Source organism: Carlito syrichta, unplaced genomic scaffold (assembly GCF_000164805.1).
Source record: "Carlito syrichta isolate Samal-C Ts95f unplaced genomic scaffold, Tarsius_syrichta-2.0.1 Scaffold302555, whole genome shotgun sequence".
NCBI classification, from domain to species: Eukaryota; Metazoa; Chordata; class Mammalia; order Primates; family Tarsiidae; genus Carlito; species Carlito syrichta.
In genome coordinates, this window is record NW_007246651.1 from 513,110 (window position 1) to 519,397 (window position 6,288).

The following is a 6,288-nucleotide window of genomic DNA, read 5'->3' on the forward strand; positions in this document are numbered from 1 at the left end:
CCTTCCACTTCATGTTCCACGTAGCTAGAACTACAGATACAAAACTAGGCCTGACTAATTTTTTGATTTATTGTAGAGATAAGATCTTGCCATATTGCCCAAGCTGGTCTTGAGCCTGTGGTCTCAGGCAATCTTCTTGCTTCCACCTCCCAAAGTGCTGGGATTAAAGGCTTGAGCCACTGCACCCGGTTTTAGATTACTTTTAAGTTTGAATATATAATTAAGTTTTAAGTGTTCCATCTCTCAAGTAATACATGTGGAATAAGACCTAAAATTAAGGTCCGATATTATGTGCTGCCTTGAACTCTGGTAAAATGAGGAGAGACCTGAATGACCGAACTGCAAATTTCCCATCTCACTCTGCAGTCACTGGTAAGGTCCTCTAGCCAACAACCCTCCTTATCAAAAGGAGGAAGCGCAGTTCCTACTTGTCAGTGAGTAGTGTGGGTTTTATTTCCCTGTCAACCTGTAAAATTATTCGACCAAATCAAACACATCCTCCCACAGGAACTAAGGGGCACCACATCCTTTTCATACTACATACTTCCCATGGCACCTTCCTGTTCACTGTGTTCCAGAATGCAAGCCCTGTGTGTCCCTGCCCGGTGTGTGGTATCCTGCTTTCCCAGGCTGTGATTATGCAACACCAGGAAACTGCTGTTGATGTTATTTCCACAATGCCAGGGGTGCAGTCTATTTCAGAAAGTCAAGTACTGAGACAACAAATATTTCTAGAGAAGAAGGCTTTAATATTCTATGAGCATATCAGCTGGAGAGATGGTAAACAAGCCTTCAAATCCTTCTCTCACTCCCAATCCCCAACTAAAGGTATAGGTTTATGTAGCAAGAAAGAAATGTAAAACAGGACTTAGAAAGGGCTAAGGAAGAGGAGTTGGTCAACAGGAAGCAGGTGGCGTGTTAGGCAATCATCTGGAAGAGGAGTTGGTCAACAGGAAGCAGGTGGTGTGTTAGGCAATCATCTGGATGTGGTGATCTGATAAGTTTCAGTTCCTCATTACTATCGGGGACAGTTTCCTGAGAAAGGAACTCAGGTAAGACAAATGTAAGTTTTAACACTGGGAGGGTAAATATTGATATTTATTTTATTTTTGTTATTTTCATTTTTTTTGTAGGAGTCTCACTCTGTCACGCAGGCTATAGTGCAGTGGCATGCTCATGGCTAGTGCCACCTCAACCTGCTGGGCTCAGGTGATTCTTCCACCTCAGCCTTCTGCCGGAGACCAGCTCCAGCTGGGTTCAGGGTACCCCAAAGGTGGAGACGGTGTCAGTGATTGGGGGGAAGAAGAAAGAGAGAGAGAGAGAGAAAGAAAGAGACTGGACTCTGGTCTAGTGCAGAAGCGATGTGTGAGTGTATGGGAATTACAACAGGTCTTTTATACACAAAGTCAGATGTGGGAGGGGCGTCCCCCACCCACCAGAAACTTAATCCATGAAAACTTAATCAACGATTGCCTTTAAACCCTTTTCATATGATAATCTTAAAATCCCATAACAAAGGATAACCTAATCCGTGACTGACATATTCTATAAACCTTTTTCATCCTAAGCTGATTGATTTATGCCAAGTTAAACAATTCTATAGAAGCTTAAGTATTTACTTTACAAATGAAAGTGGCCCATCCCAGAATGTTTGGAATGTGGCCCAGTCTAAAATTCACAGTGGGCTACCTGCAAGTAACCCAGCCGCATTCTTTCAACAAAATGGCTGTCTTCTAAAACTGTATTCTACAATTTACACCTTCAATAAATCCTACGATCATGACCCCGAAGCCTGTGACCAATACTAAGGCTCTTAGATGTGACACGAGTTTCAGTTATAAGTTGTGTGAAAGCCAAAACTGCAGTTTGCGGAAGAATGGGAGCAATGAGCTTCTAAAGTTAGCTTGTGTTCGTCCCCGGTCTCAGAGTTTTTATGTTTTGAGCTCACAGGAGCTTAATCTGGTTAGCGCTGAGTAGAAAGGGGGAGGAAATGGGGTCAAATAGCTCCCGAACGCATCCTAGTGGTCTCGGGGTCAATGGTCCTTCCTGATCCCTAACACTCAGTGGGCCTCCATGGCTGGCTCCCAACAGCCTTCCAAGTAGCTAGAAGTACAAGCATAAGCCACCATGCCCAGCTAATATTTTGATTTATTGTAGAGACAAGGTCTCGCCAAATTGCCCAGGCTGGTCTTGAACCCCTGGACTCAGGCAATCCTCTCACCTCTATCTCCCAAAGTGCTAGGATTACAGGCACGAGCCACCATACCCAGCTTGATATTTATTTTAAAAACTGTAAATATCAGTTCTATGGGCCAGTTGGTCCAGTTACATTCTCATCTGCCCAGTGTCAGAAGTCATGTGTGCAGTCATCATCATAACCCTAGGGTAGGAATTTCTGGGGTAAAGAAGAGATGAGTAAAATAACATAGCAAATCTTTATTGTGTGCCTGCAATGTGTTGAGATGTGTTCCAGTTGCTGAGGTTATCATAGTAAACACAACAAACTTACTCTCTACCCTTACAGAGCTTCTAAGTTTGTAGAAGGGAGACAGATATCATACAAATGTCCACACAATCATGTTTAATTAATGCTGTTGAACATTATGAAGAAAAATGTCAGGGTGCTTTTGTGAATTATTTATTATATAGTTTGTATTGTTGTCCCTTCCAAATCTCGTGTTGAAATATGATCTCCAATGTTGGTGGTGGGGCCTAGTAGGAAGTGTTTGGGTCATGGAGGCAGAGCCCTCATGAGTGGATTGGTGCCATTTTCTCAGTAGTAAGTATTAATTCATGTGAGTTGGTTGTTTAAAAGAGTCTGGCAACTCCTTCTCTCTTCCTTGCTTCTGCTTTCTCCATGTGACATGCCTGCCACCATGATTGTAGCTTTCTGAGGTCTCACCAAAAGCAGATGCCAGTGCCATGCAGAAGTATGAATCAAATAAACTTTTCTTTAAAAACTAATCAGCCTTAGGTACTTTTTTTTTAGCAAGGCAAAACGGATGAATACAGTTTATATCTTTTGAGCATTTATCTCTCGGGTTGTTAATGTTGGTCATGTTGACTTATGATCTAAGACAAACATTTTTTCCAACTTCTTGTGCACAATTTTCTCTGTTTGCAGCTTAATTATTCCATTTTATGATATAGATGTTTTCATTTTTTTTTTTTTAGAGACAGTGTCTCACTATGTTGCCTAGGCTGAAATGCAGTGACTACTCACAGATGCAATAATAGATCACTACAGCCTTGAACTCCTGGCCCCAAGCCATCTTCCAACCTCAGCATGAGGAGTAGCTGGGACTATAGGGGCACACCATTGTGCCTGGATTAGATGCTTTAATTTTATGCTGTTAAATTGATAAATCTTAAGCCGGGCTCGGTGGCTCAGCCCGCAATCCTACACCTTTGGGAGGCTGAGGTGAGTGGATTGACTGAGCCCGCGGGGTCAAGACCCGCCTGGGCAGCGAGACCTCATCTCTACAATAAATCAAAAAATCAGCCGGGCATGGTAGCGCACGCCTGTAGTTCCGGCTACTTTGAAGGCTGAGGCGGAAGTATCGCCGGAGCCCAGCAGACGAGGCTGTGGTGGCTGGGAGCGGCCACTGCACTCCAGTCTAGGCGACTGAGTGAGACTCCAACTCAAAAAAAAATAAAAAAATAAAAAAATAATTGATGAATCTTTTCCCTCCTGGTTGTTCTTGTGCTTTTACTTTTAGAATTCTTACCCTTTAGATATTTGGTATTAACTTATTTTTGTGCATAATTTTTTTCCCTGAACCAACCAATATTTTAATAATCCATACTATTAATTAATATGTAAAAATGCCTTTATGAGTTGTTACCACCTCAAATAATACATCATGTAATTTTAAAGAATGTTTTATTTTACTTCTAACCTCTGTCCTTCTTTAGAATTACCTTTGCTGTAGTCTGTATGTGCTCCTTATTAAAGACTTCACACTTATTCTCACAAGCGTTGGCCTGGACTCTTCTGCTAATTGATGAATAAACAGCAGACAGCTCAGATGGACCAACAAATTGCTACTTTTCTCCAGACGAAAGTGAGGCTTCTGTCACTTGAAGACCCACTCTAGAAAGCCCTGAGGGAGCCTTCCACTTGATCTGTTTCCTCTGGGATACTGGTCCAGAACACCTGCTTCCTTCTCAGGCACCAGCCACCTTGGCTTCGGACATCCTCTCAGCACACAAGCTCCTGGTCACTGGGGCACTGAGATATTTTTTTAAAATTTAATTGAAATTCATGTCCTTATTTTAAATGCTATGAAGAAAAGTCAGATAGCACGCCTTCCCAACACAGATCTCCAGACACACCAAGGGTTTTCAAGTGTTCTTTCAGAATTGTCAAAGCACACCCACACATATAGCCTTTAAGCCTTCAAAATGTCTTTTGCCTTCTTTATTTTTCATTCACTTAATGGTATATCTAGAATATCTTTCTAGATTAATGTGTGTATTATAGCCCATTTAAACCAATAGCTGCACAATATCCCATCGAAAATCTCAGGATGATAAACAACTATGACTCTAGTCTACTAGGCTCCATTTAATTCTGCAATGAACAGTTTTGTAAGTATGTCTTTGTTGTATGGGCCAAGGGGGAGCTGGCCCCCTTGGCCGCCTTCTTCTTCTTCTTCTTTTTTTTTTTTTTTTAACAAAGTTTATTAGAGCGAGAAGGGAGAAAAGAAAGAAGGACATGCCAGAGCTGGCACGGGCAAAAGAAACCTCTTGGTCTTCTTAAGTTTTGCTGCAAAATCACCTTGCAAAAGGCAGATTAATAGGAGAAAATGCATACAAATTTATTTAATGAGTATACATGAAAGACTTCAGAATGAAGACCCAACCTCCCAGGAAGGCACAGAAGTTTACTATTTTGAGGTTACAAAAGGAATATAGGCTTGGTAAAACAGGTATGGGGAAGTGAGAAGAGGTATTCTACAGAGTGAAATGACTGTTTACTAGGGGCCAGGATGTGGTGGCTCATGCATATAATCCCAGTACTTTGGGACGTGAAGGTGGGAGGATTGCTTGAGCCCAGGAATGCCAGCCTGGGCAACATATCGAGACCTTGTCTCTACAAAAAATAAAAAACTTAGCCAGGTGTGGTGTCATGTACCTACAGTCCTAGTTACTCAGGAGGCTGAGGCAGATTGCCTGAGCCCAGAAGGTTGGGCCTGCGGTGAGCTATGATCATGCAACTGCACTCTAGCCTGGGCATCAGAGTGAGACCCCCAACTCAAAAAAAGGGTTTTTTTAATTAAAAAATAAATGATTTTTTAAATTTTTTTTTTTTTTTTTAATTGGAGTCTCACTCCGTGGCCCAGACTGGAGTGCAGTGGCCGCTGCCGGCCACCGCAGCCTCGAATGCTGGGCTCCAGCGATCATTTCGTCTCAGCCTTCCAGTAGCTGGAGCTACAGGCACGCGCTACCAAACCCGGAAATCCTTCCGCCTCCGCCTTCCAAGCAGCTGAACTGCAGGCATGCACAACTATGCCCAGCTAATTTTTTGATTTATTGTAGAGATGAGGTCTCGCCAAGTTGCCCAGGTGGGTCTCGAACCCACGGGCTCAGGCAATCCACTCACCTCAGCCTCCCAAAGCGCTGGGATTACAGGCTGAGCCACCAAGCCCGGCTAAAAATGAATGATTACCAGAGAGAATGATTGGATCAAGAAACAAAAATTAACTTGTAAATAGTTCTCTTTGGAATTTAAATAAGCCTTGGAGGCAGTCATTATCTTGAAAAAGGTTCTGTTTAGGTGTGGTTATGTTTTTGGTCTTACAGGGAGGGGAAAAAATCTATTTTCCCTTGTGGGTCTGGAGCTTAGGCCGATAAAGAAACTCCAACTGCCGGCTCGGTGGCTCAGCCTGGCGTGGTAGCGCATGCCTGTAATTCTGGCTACTCGGAAGGCTGAGGCGGAAGAATCGCTGGAGCCCAGCAGGCGAGGCTGCAGTGGCCGGAAGCGTCCACTGCCCTCCAGTCTGGGCGACCGAGTGAGACTCCAACTCAAAAAAAAAAAGAAACTCCAACTTCTTTGGGAGAGAAGGTGGGGTTGGGGAGGACACAGAGACCTTGAGTCTTCTTCAGTTCAGCATGTCAAAATGTCATATTTTGGGGCACTGGTTACTGAGTCCCAAAATCGTATACACACGTAAGAATATAAATGGTTAAATTGTCAAAACTGGACTTGCTAGGTCAAAACAATTTGTTTTTTTTTTTTTTGAGTTGGAGTTTCACTCTGTTGCCCAGACTGGAGTGCAGTGGCCG

The 6,288-nt window shown here is 43.1% G+C and overlaps 1 pseudogene; it reads right to left on the bottom strand.

The window, feature by feature from the left end:
* Positions 1-3,894: 3,894 nt before the first annotated feature.
* LOC103259178 overlaps positions 3,895-6,288 on the bottom strand; it is a 5,534-nt pseudogene continuing 3,140 nt past the window's right edge.